A 13,040-nucleotide genomic window follows, 5' to 3' on the forward strand; every position below is an offset into this window, starting at 1 on the left:
GTCTAACCACCTTTAGTGTCATAACATATTTCTAACCACGTACTGCCATATGACACATGTATAATACAAAATAACAATGTTATAATGCAAAAAAAACATTAGTTGTCACTATAATGGATTTACGTATGTTGCATTATAGACGTTTTATGTTGCAATATAGACGTTGACTTCAATAATGCAAAATAAACTGGCTATAATGCAATCTGGCTATATATATTTTGCATTATAGACAACATATGTCTGAAATGCAAAATTGAGTGTGTATAGCAATCCGTGAAAATCAATCTACAAGGTCACCTAATGTTTTTTGCATTATAATGTTATTATTTCGCATAATATGTGCCACATGTCGATACTAGGTTAGATGTATGTTATAATTTTAAATTGAGTTATTTTGAACTCTTTTTTTCTTATAGTATACTCCCTCGTCCCTAAAAATTTGTCATCTTTTACTTTTACCCATTTTTGGTAGATGACCTACATTCCACTAACTCATTCACACTCACATTTTATTATAAAACTAATATATAAAAGTAGGACCCACATCTTACCAACTTTTTCAACTCACTTTCTATTACATTTCTTAAAACCCGTGCCGGGTCAAATAGTGACGAATTATTAGGGACGGAGGGAGCAGTGTTGTCAAAATGTCGTTCGAGTCGCTCGGGTCGCCCGGGTCGCCTGGGTCGAGACCATCACCGCCCCAACATGGGTGGGTTGATCGAGATACAGGGTCGCCGTTGGGTCGAGTGGGTTGCCTGGGTCGCCGTTGGGTCGAGTGGGTCTCCTGGGTCGCCCTAAACATATGCTATCTCTGATTTTCTCAAATATCTCACATGTTTTCTGACTCTCTGAATCACAATTCTCTATATATATGCATGCACCACATCAAACTTTTCAAACCTACTTTCTGCACTTTAGAATTCGGCCTTTTCACTCCTAAACAAATAAACAATTCAAATATCTTTTGTTGCCACCCTTCATATATTCCTTTGTTTTGATATTTTCAGACAATGGTATCAATTATTTATTGTGTTATGACTTATGAATTGTTTTGATATTTTGATCATTTCTATTTTCCACTTTATCTCTATTCACATGAATTGCGTCTACATTTATATTATTTGATATATTATAAACATTAGAGCAATATATTTATTTTATTTAATATTAAAAGGCAAAACAATTAACCTAGATTTGTGGGTCTCTCGACCCAGTCGACTCGTCGACCCGCGACCCGAATTTTTACCTCATCGACCCGATGCGCCCCGTGACCCTAACAACACTGGGAGGGAGTATATAATTTCAAATAATTGATAATTTCTATTATTTTTAATGAGAGAGTTGATTGATTATGTTCCATCAAAGAGCTAGTACTTTAGAGTATATATACTGAAAAACATTTTTTAGAGGTTGCGAGTGATTTGTATATAAAAGTCCATTTTTATTAATGAGAAAAATATTTTTTTTATCACAATGTGTGTTTATATTTGTGGAATTGGGGGGTGTCTAGACTTCATGGTTTCATAATTTACTATATTCTATTTGTTCATGTACATTATTATATGAATATATGTGATGCGTATGAGTAATAAATATGAGTAATCTTTTTATATAAAGAATGGCTAACAAGTATTCTAAATAATAGTACTATATAAAGAGAGAGAGACCACTTATAATTGTGAAATGTAGAGACAGTATTTGTCTATATTGTGCAAATGTTTGTATATATTTAGTTACAACTAAATAAGGTTTCAAGAATATGTGAGAATGCATTGCGTTGATAGACAGAGAGTATGGAGAAGGCCTGTCTGTTCAGTATCAACCATTGAGTGCTTAATCTAAAATACAAATACTACTAGATAGGAATGCACCATTGAGTGCTTAATCTAAAATACAAATACTAGATAGGAATGCATATAAAGTTGATGTTTCTTTCTCAGATATAGATTTGCCATTACAATTTCTTCTTCCCCTTGGATTAGATAGAGATATATATGATAATAAGTTTGGATGCTCCTTACCTTCACTTACCAAATCCTCGTCCTCCTTGACGACATGTCGATCGCAGAGCTCCTTTGGACACCCTAATGGTGCTGATCTCCTTGAACTTCACCATCCGCTTTGCCACATCTGGTCCTTCACTATCACCCATCTTCACATACATCAAAAAACAAATTAAAACTAACCATATATTCAAACACATGCCATCATTGACAAGGTCACTTCTTGCCGTGAAAACTAAAGCATTATTAGATCCTGTAGCCGATTCTTGAGTCCGCGTGTCTGGTGCATTTGGAGATGGTGAAAAACATGACATCATGATCAGCAGGCGTTGTGATGGCCGTGTACTGAGGACAATATTAGGCAAGGTCATGAAAAAAGTTAAGTAATAAACAAAGTCCGTGTGTCCGATGCATTTGATTGTTATTTTATTATAAAATATTTACAAATTACAAAGTTAAGTAATAAACAACCTCTGACTTAAATATTTGTAAATAAGTTACAATTGTAAGTTTACAATGAAGTTAGCAAACTATTAGAATAGACTAAACTCTAAAATAAATGACTTATAGTTGAGGTTTCCAGTTGTGCCAGGCGTTTCTAGAGGTCTCGAACCTGCTCTCCCATAGCATTGTTCTTGATGTCATGTAGATCACGCTGCCGTACAAACTCTTCGTTTGGAGGAATCTCTCCATGTCCTCCACAACGAGCACCACCACGGCCACTGTCACGTTTACATTTAACCATTGATAATCAATCTGGATCGCGATGCCTATTGATGCAGGCACATAGAGAATGATTGAATTGGTAATCGGTAAATTCGCAAACATTGTGCGAATTTCAAGTAATTCCGTCACAAAATATTTTTGGCGGTGTTCTCGTCTACGGTTGGAATTTGCATCAAGTAGGTTATGCGCACAATGTGTGAAAATACACACCAAGAATTAGTGAAAAATAAAAATACTCACAATGCATACTACATGCAACTTACACTAGAGAGTCATAAAACTAAAAAACAAAAATGAAAGAATAAAATGCGGCTTCAGGGCTCACCATTTTTCATTCTATTTTTTCAATGAAAATTATAGTTGGGTTGATTTTTGATAAGGGAAATAGTTGATTTGTCCTTAATTAGTGCAATTACTATATGATTTGTATACCTTAATTTTAGGGCTGTCAATTTTTGATATGCCACTATAATACTACACGGACCTGCACGAAGTTAACACTACACGAACACGCACACTTCGGATTTGGGTCCTTATAGGGTCGACTCAATAAGAACCCGAAGATAACGGGTTGGGTCGGGTCGGGTTTGGGTTATACATTAAGAAAAAAAATAATTATTTTTTGCCAATTGATTTCTGGTAGGCCTCGTACGTGGTGGGATCACCCCAGAGGGAGTATAATTGTTAGTCAATTTGACGTAAAATATGTAGATAACATATCAATGAACATGCCCACGCCATGTAAGTGAAGACTATATAAGAATTCCACAAAATACATATTGTTTTCAATTGAAAATTGGTTTATTCCATACAAGCAAAGGTAATACTCGATGCAAACACATGAATCGAGATAGCAATGCATTAAGAAACAATTTCAAAGATTCAATCACATATATGTTGATTTCTTCAAATATTTTGCTTTAATTGAATACTTAGAAGTCTGTCCAAAGATTCAATTTAAAGCAATATTGAATGCTTTTCACCTTGCTTTGATGGTTTTTATTCCTTTGTGATACATGGGGAAGCCATAGCTCTTTCTAAAAAGAAAATGATTCTGTGGCTGTGGATGAAGAGATTACAGCAAAAGGTCATGTTATATTTTATAAATGTGATTCATCTCTTGATTTGCTTGCTATGTGACCCCACTCCATTAATACATTATTATATGCATGTTTAAGATTTGCATAATCTAGTTTACATGCTTGATATTAAGAATTGTATTATGATATAGTGTTCTATAAATTATATTAGTGGAAATGTGAGGGTCTAGATAGATTATAAGGTTTCTTACTTTCTTTACTACATGTTATGTGTTCATGTACCTTTACCGTTGCATGTTCATTGAATATATACTAATACTAGCACAATATATGTGACGTGCATGAGTAAAATATTTATGCACCTTATTTAGATATTTTTTTTGCTTAATCAAACGGTAGCGTCGGTGTATCGCTATATTATGCAAATGCGGAGCATGTAGTTACAACTAAAGAAGGTACTTGTGCAAATGCGGTGCATCCAGTTACAGCTAGATAGTTATTGTATTGTGCAAATGCGGTGCGTTTAGTTACGACTAAAAAAGGTATAATGTCGCAATGTAATTTATTTATGCAGTGCAGTTACAACTAAATAACGTTTCAAGAATTTAAAGAATGCATTGCGTTGACATGCATATATAGAGTGTGTGAGGTAGTATAATGCATGATGTCCATATTGTACAAATTAGAACATTAACCTCTGAAATTTTGGCATTACAAAAACAACGATGATTCAATATAGAAAATCATTGCACCACATGGCCGTAACAAATGGGGGTGGGGGAGGGGGTTGCTAGACTAAAGATCATATGTAGTCGATGATCAAAACTTTCAATGAGCTAGACGTTTAAAAATAGAGGGAAGCCTCTTCAGAAATGATCAAAGTCATCATCCCTGCCCAGCATACTAAGCTAAGCATAGTGGCTAGGGCACCCGAAAGTCCCGCTTCCTCACACTCGAATACTCTTCCCCTTCATCACCTCTTCGAGGTTGATGTTCTCTTGGTCCTTCAAAGTGGATAATATCATACAGTATTGACAAGTCAAACAACCACTAGATGTTCTTTACCTAGTGTTTGAAGTTGCAATGTTGAGAAGAGAAGTCTGGAATCGTCAAGACGTCATTTCCTTGAAGAGCTTTTCTTAGCTTCTTCTGTTGCTAAGCCATTATAGACTGCCCGAACTCGAAGAAATTACTAAGGTAGTTGTTAGTAGAGATCATCTCCAAGATGTTGATGGATCTGAGTCGAGCATCCTTAGACACCCCAATGGTGCTTATCTCCATAAACTTTATCACCCTTCGCCACGTTTGGGTCCTTCACAATTGCACATCTTTACATACACCAAAAAACAAGATGAAATTAACCACATTAAAACACATTAACAGGGTCATTTATTGTCATGAAAACCAAAATATTTTTAAATCCTCTACCCAATCCTCGACCACGCGTGTCCAGTGCATTTGTAGATGGTGAAGAGCATGGTGATCAGCAGGCTCCGTGATGGCCATGTACTAAGGCCACTAGTAAGCAAGGTCATGAACAAGCATGCCATTGGCCTTATTCACAATAGGGCCCATTAGTTCTCCATTAATGTTGTTGGGGGAAGTGACCATCTCGATGTATGGTTGATCATCATGGTCGTAAGCATGAGCATCACCTTCCCACATGGACAACCCTGATCTGACGTAGTGTATTATCTTCACTGTAATCAACAAAGACTTAATTAGATCCAAATTAATAGCAGTATTAAACAATCAATGGCAATGAATGAGGTCTTGAAGACTGGCGGATTAGGAGGGAGCGGCGGACACAACACTTATGGGGCTTAGGGGGTCGAGGCGGTCAGCCATGGCATAAAGGGCGGCTTACATGAACTTGCACGAGCCATTCTCCACCACGATGTGGCGACCTTCCATGATGGCGTTTCCTACCAAATTGTGGAGATTTCTGATTTCTTGCTCGAGTTTAGGCAGCATAAACCAACAGAAGCTCTTGGGCTTGGTGGAATTACTAAGGGCTTCGCATGGTGATATTGTGATTTTGAAATGTTTTTTGCCAATTGATTTCTAGTAGGCCTCGTACATGGTGGGATTACCCCGGAGGGAGTATAATTGTTAGTCAGTTTGACGTAAAATATATAGATAAAATCTCAATGAACATGCCCACACTATGTAAGTGAAGACTAGATAAGAATTCCACAAATTACATATTGTTTTCAATTGAAAATTGGTTTATTCCATACAAGCAAAGGTAATACTCAATGCAAACACATGAATCAAGATAGCTATCATGACATGAATAAATATTTATACTTGCAAAGGAAATAAGCCTTCGAGGTTAAATATTTAGTTGGGCGAAATAATATTGCAATGCATTAAGAAACAAATTTCAAAGATTTGATCACATATAATGTCGTTTTCTTCAAATATTTTGCTTCAATTGAGGACTTATAAATCTGCCCAAAGATTCAATTTAAAGCAACATTAAATGCTTTTCACGTTACTTTAATGATTTTAGGGGAATTTGGAAACCATAGCTCTTTTTGAATAAAAAAAGATTATGGATGGATGTGGATGTGGCTGTGGATGAAGAGATTACATCAAAAGGTCATGTTATGTTTTGTAAATGTGGTTCATCTCTTGATTTGCTTGCTATGTGGCCCACTCCATTAATACATTATTATATCTATGTTTAAGATTTGCATAATCTAGTTTACATGCTTGATATTAAGAATTGTATTACTCCCTCCATCCCTCAAATTTTGTCATAGTTTGATCGGGCACGGGTTTTAAAAAATATAATGGAAGGTGGGTTGAAAAAATTGGTAGGATGTTGGTCCTACTTTTAAAGTATTAGTTTTATAATAAAATGTGACTGGGAAGAAGTTAGTGGAATGGGAGATCCATTACAAAAAATGGTAAAAAGTTAAATGTGACAAATTTTATGGGACGGAAGGAAATTGAAAAATGTGACAAAGTTTCATGAACGGAGGGAGTATGATATAGTGTCTACAAATTATATTAGTGGAAATGTGAGGGTCTAGATAGACTATAGGGTTTCTTACTTTCTTTACTACATTTTATGTGTTCATGTACATTTACTGTTGCATGTTCATTGAATATACACTAATACTAGCACAATATATGTGATGTGCATGGGTAAAATATATATGTACCTTATTTAGATATTTTTTTGCTTAATCAAATGGTAGCGTCGGTGTATCGCTGTATTGTGCAAATGCGGTGCATGTAGTTACAACAAAAGAAGGTGCTTGTGCAAATGCGGTGCATCCAATTACATCTAGATAGTTAATGTATTGTGCAAATACAGTGCATTTAGTTACGGCTAAAAAAGGTATAATGTCCGTAATGTCCTTAATTTTTCAAAATTATTCATATATGTCTAATGTTGCAATGTAATTTATTTATGCAGTGCAGTTACAACTAAATAAGGTTTCAAGAATTTAAGGAATGCATTGTGTTGACATGCATATATAGAATATGTGAGGTAGTATAATGCATGATGTCCATATTGTGCAAATTAGAATAACCTCTGAAATTTGGCATTACAAAAACAACGATGAGTTAATATAGAAAATCATTGTACCACATGGTCGTAACAGGGGGGGGTGCAAGACTAAAGATCATATGCAGGCGATGATCAAAACTTTCAATGAGCTAGACGTTTAAAAATAGAGGGAAGCCTCTTTAGAAATGATCAAAGTCATTATCCTTGCCCAGCATACTAAGCCTAGCATAGTTGCTAGGGCATCCAAAAGTCCCGCTTCCTCACACTCGAACACACTTTCCCTTCATCACCTCTTCGAGGTTGATGTTATCTTGGTCCTTCAAAGTGGATAATATCATACAGTATTGAAAAGCCAAACAACCATAGATGTTCTATACCTAGATGGAATTCGTTACAGTCGTGTTTGAAGTTGCGATGTTGAGGAGAGAAGTCTGGAATCATCAAGACGTCATTTCCTTGAAGAGCTTCTCTTAGCATCTTCCGTTGCTAAGCCATGACTGACTGCCCGAACTCGAAGAAATTACTAAGGCAGTTGTTAGTGGAGATATCTCCAAGATATTGATGGATCTGAGTCGAGCTTCCTTAGACACCCCAGTGGTGCTTATCTCCATAAACTTTACCACCGCTTCGCCATGTTTGGGTCCTTCACTATTGCACATCTTTACATACACCAAAAAACAAGATGAAATTAACCACATTAAAACACATTAGCAGGGTCATTTATTATCATGAAACCCAAAATATTTTTAAATCCTCTACCCGATCCTCGGCCGGGCGTGTCTAGTGCATTTGGAGACGGTGAAGAGCATGGTGATCAGCAGGCTCCGTGATGGCCGTGTACTAAGGCCACTAGTAAGTAAGGTCATGAACGAGCATGCCATTAGCCTTATTCACCATAGGGCCCCTTAGTTCTCCATCAATATTGTTGGGAGAAGTGACCATCTCGATGTATGGTTGATCATCATGGTCTTAAGCATGAGCATCACCTGCCCACATGGACAACCCTAATCTAGAGTAGTCTACTATCTGCACTGTAATAAAAAAACACTTAATTAGATCCAAATTAATAGCAGTATTAAACAATCGATGGCAATGAATGAGGTTTTGAAGACTGACAGAGTAGAAGGGAGCGGCGGACACAACGCTGATGGGGCTTAGGGGTTCCGCCAGGGCATAAAGGGCAGTTTAGATGAGTTGGCTCGAGCCATTCTCCACCACGTTGTGGCGATCTTCCACGATGGTGTTTTCTACCAAGTTGTGGAGATTTTTGATTTCTTGCTCGAGTTTAGGCAACACAAACCACCAGAAGCTCTTGGGGTTGGTGAAGTAACTAAGGGCTTCGGAATGTTTTTCGCCAATTGAATTATAGTAGGCCTCGTACATGGTGGGATCACCCCGGATGGAGTATAATTATTTGTCAGTTTGACGTAAAATATGTAGATAACATATCAATAAACATGCCCACACCATACTAATAATTGGAAAAGAAAAAATCTAAACACTAAACATACACACACCACCAAAGCGCGTGCGTTCACACACACCAACATGCATACACACATTCACAGGCCAGCACCAGCTAACACACATTATGCACACACATACACACCATAATAATATGATCCAAAATATTTGGTAAAAATGCTTTTGAATTAATCAATTATTTTGGTGGAATAAACATATTGATTATTTACATTTCATTCCATTCCATTCCATTCCACTCTGTTCCTATATTATTTGTATTTCTAATCACTACCAAGCAAGAGAATAGAATGAAATGATTTCATTCTCATGTTCATTCGTTCCTTCCTTATTCTATTCTATCGTACCAAAAAGGGCCTAAGAGTTTCCAAGAGTGCATTGCGTTAGTTGACATAAAATATGGGGAAGGCTGCACTCATACAAAATACATAGACTATCTAACACTAACAATTCTCATATAAAAGAAAGAGACCATTTATCATAATAATAAGAGTAAACTTCTTAGACTACCATGGGAAAAAATTACTAATATATATATGAGAAAAAAAAACTTTAAAACTGATCCTTTAAAAATGAGGTTCGCACATTTTAGGTCCATGAACTTGAAAAAATATCATCACATGTCCCTAAAAAATAAGTAATGCTCCACCTTTACTCTTAAATCTAACATTACATATATAGTTTTTTTTTTAATTCTCAATTTATATAAAAATACAATGTACATATATAGATATTAAATTAAAAATCGCCCTTTACATTTTTTAAAATTGGTATAGGTATTTACATATTTTAGATGTGTACCCATCAAAATAATTGAAAAATTGTATTGATAATTATTTACTTATCAAATGGTAGAGTAACTGTGTCTATATTTTGCAATTGCGGTGCTTGCAGTTACAACAACGTGCGTTGAATGACCACTTAATCAAACGGTAGAGTTAGTGTATGTTTATATTGTGCAATTCAGCATGCAGTTATACAGCTAAAAAGGTAGTATAATGCAAATGTGGTACGTGCAGTTATAAAATACAATACTAGATATAGTTGATATTTGCATTTCCGATATCCTATATAGATTTCCAATTACAATTGCTTCTCCCCGTGAGGATTACATAGAAATATGTACAATAAAAATTTCCATACTCAACTTCTTATGCTATGTAATTTTAAATAATTGATATTTTATAGTTTATCAATATTTGTATTAATTTTCGGGAATGCATTGCATTGCATTGCATTGATAGACATAGAATATGAGAAAGGTTTGTCTATTTACTGTGAACCATCGACTACTTTATACAAAATACAAATACAAATACAAATACAAATACAAATACAAATACTGGATAGGAATAGGAATGCATATAAGGTGGATGTTTGTTTTCTCATATAATAACCATTTTCTAAAAAATATCATCCTTCCAATTTTGGCCAATAGATATACAGATTGGATGGATTCGATCGCAACTTAAAACATCTAGTTTCGATTTTTTTGGTATCCTATAATCACTCCATTTAATTTTATATATCTTCCTATTTTTATATCTACTATATTTCTTCCGCAATATATTTTTGAAATTTTTACAAACTTATAAATATTCTCGAACAAATTAACCAAAGTTTCTCGCCGAATAACCAAATTCTCGCAAATTTCGTACAAAATAAGCAAACTTTCGTAAAAAAAAAAAAACAATCGCTCATAATCGCACATACAAGCCAACTAAATTGAAGAACATCCATCCATCTTCTTCAATTTTCACTGAAATTCACAGAAAACCCACGACGAACCCATTTACCTCAACTTAGCACAAGTCTATGGAAATTAAAACCCAACCAAAACTAACCGGGAATTAATAGGGTTAATTAGCCGAAATTAACATAACACCGCCAAAACTAAAGTTTGCTTATTTTGTACGAAATTTTGCTAATTCTTTGCGAGAATTTGGTTATTCAGTGAACATGCATATATTCGTACACATTAACTGCAGTAAGAAAGTAAGAAATCCTGTAGTCTATATGCTTAAACTCTCACATTTCTACTAACATAATATTCCGCCAATAGATGTCCCAATTTTGAACAGTTCAGGTTTTAAGAGGTTGTTTAACTTTGTAAAAGAAAGTGGTAGAAAAAGTTAATGGAATGTGGATCCTACTCTTTTATATTGATTTTATAATAAAATGTCGTAGAATGAGTTAGTGGAATGTGTGACCATTTGTTAAAAGTGATAAACGTGAAATGGAATATTTATTGGCGGGGTACGAAAAAGAAAAAATGAGACAGTTAATGGCGGACGGAAGGAATATATCACTATATCATAATATAAATCTTAATATCAAGCATGTATCCGTCCCAGGGTATTAGACTCGTATACCATTTTGGGGTGTCCCAACATACTTGACCACTTTCTATTTATGGTAAAAAATTAAAGAATTTAAGTAACACCCTTATTACAATTAGGATTAAAATATTGTTAATTAATCCAATGTTAATTGAATGGAAATCGGTACCCAACCCACCAACATCATTTCATTTTTATGTCTTCTCTCTCTTCCAGACTCAATCCCTCATTCTCTCTCCACGCCTCTTCCAAAAAAAACCTAGATCTAACATTTTCTCTCAAACTCACGCATCCATGGCTTCCAACGACGAAATATGTGAGCCTAATCCAAGCGATGATGGGTGGGTTAACCCCCGACCAATATCTTGTGCAGGTAGAAGCTGATACGTTAAACTTCTCCCGAGCTTCCTTCACTGTGCCTCGCGGTGGCTTGCCGTTTATGCATCTCTCATTGATGAACTGCACAATTTGTTGCTGAAGCTTTGTACATATACTTGTGGCAGATCGCTGCATTCTGGATCTTTTGTGTTGTGTGAATGTAAAGTAGGTGTAAGAATATTTATAGCACACTGGAGTATTTATGTTAGTCTATGGCGCCACTTGTAGTGATTTCACTGAAAATTTGAAAAAATTGAACAGGTAGCATATGTGGTAGAAGTGGCGCCACTTTTTTTAACTTGAAAATTTCATCAGGCGCTAAATGTGAATCAAAGTGAATCAAAATTTCAATTTAGTTTTGATCTTTTCCTAGTCATTGATTATTTTAATGTTTGCAATACATATTGTTTGAAATATGCTCAATTTGAACTTGACGTCGTATTTAGCATTCATTAAATATGGATACTTTTAATATGAGTAAAGTTAATTAGAAATATGCTTTGAAATATCAGTAAGTTAAATGCATGCATACAAAAAATTAATTATTCCATTTATTTTAAATTTAAAAATAAAAATACAACATATCACCTAATCTACTTTATTACCAACTTCATTTACACCACTAAACACCACCTCCTAAATTCCTATGCCCAAAAGAAGTGAGTCTAATACTCTGGGACGGAGGAAGTACATCTTAAACGTACAATAATATTGTAGTTACATACACAAAGAATAATATATGAGCAAAAAATAAATCTCATTTATACACAGACCTTTTAAATTGTTCTTATCTCTTCATCCACATCTATAATTCCATAATCATTTTCTTTTCCCTAGCAAAAAAATAGCAAGGCTTTCGAATTACAGTGGCATATTGCATTAAATTCCAATACAACAAAAATGACTAAAAAGCATCAAACTTAAATAATGCTGAAAAAATGCTTCTTTGGATAGATTTTGTAAGTCTCCAGTCAAAATAAAATATTTGAAGAAAACAACAAATACAACTTATTATAATGGAATCTGAATGCAACCCATCTATATAGGGAATCAAGCATGTAAAATAGATTACATCTTAAACACAAAGATAATATTAATAATGTATGACAGGAGTGAGGCACTACGATAATAAGATATGTCACATTAACAAAAAATAACATGACCTTTGTTGTTATCTTTTCATCAACAGCCACGAGTATCCATCATTGTTTTCTTTTTCCTAATTAGAGTGGCATATTTCGTTAAATTCCCATGTAGCAACAAATTAGAGTGACATACTCCCTCCCTCCGTCCCACATAATTTGACTCAGTTTTCCATTTTGGGTCGTCCCACATAATTTGACTCATTTCACTTTTACCATTTTTGGTAGTGCACCCCACATTCCACTAACTCATTCTTACTCACATTTAATTATAAAACTAATATATAAAAGTAGGACCCACATTCCACTAACTTTTTCAACTCACTTTTCATTATATTTCTTAAAACCCGTGCCCGGTCAAAGTGTCCCAAATTATGTGGGACGTGTTAGAATATGGAAAG

At 34.9% G+C, this 13,040-nt stretch overlaps 1 pseudogene; it reads right to left on the reverse strand.

Annotated features, from left to right (window-relative positions):
* Positions 1-5,290: 5,290 nt before the first annotated feature.
* On the reverse strand, positions 5,291-8,681 carry LOC121754464 (annotated as a pseudogene).
* Positions 8,682-13,040: the final 4,359 nt, after the last annotated feature.

Source organism: Salvia splendens, chromosome 11 (genome assembly GCF_004379255.2).
Source record: "Salvia splendens isolate huo1 chromosome 11, SspV2, whole genome shotgun sequence".
Lineage (NCBI taxonomy): Eukaryota > Viridiplantae > Streptophyta > Magnoliopsida > Lamiales > Lamiaceae > Salvia > Salvia splendens.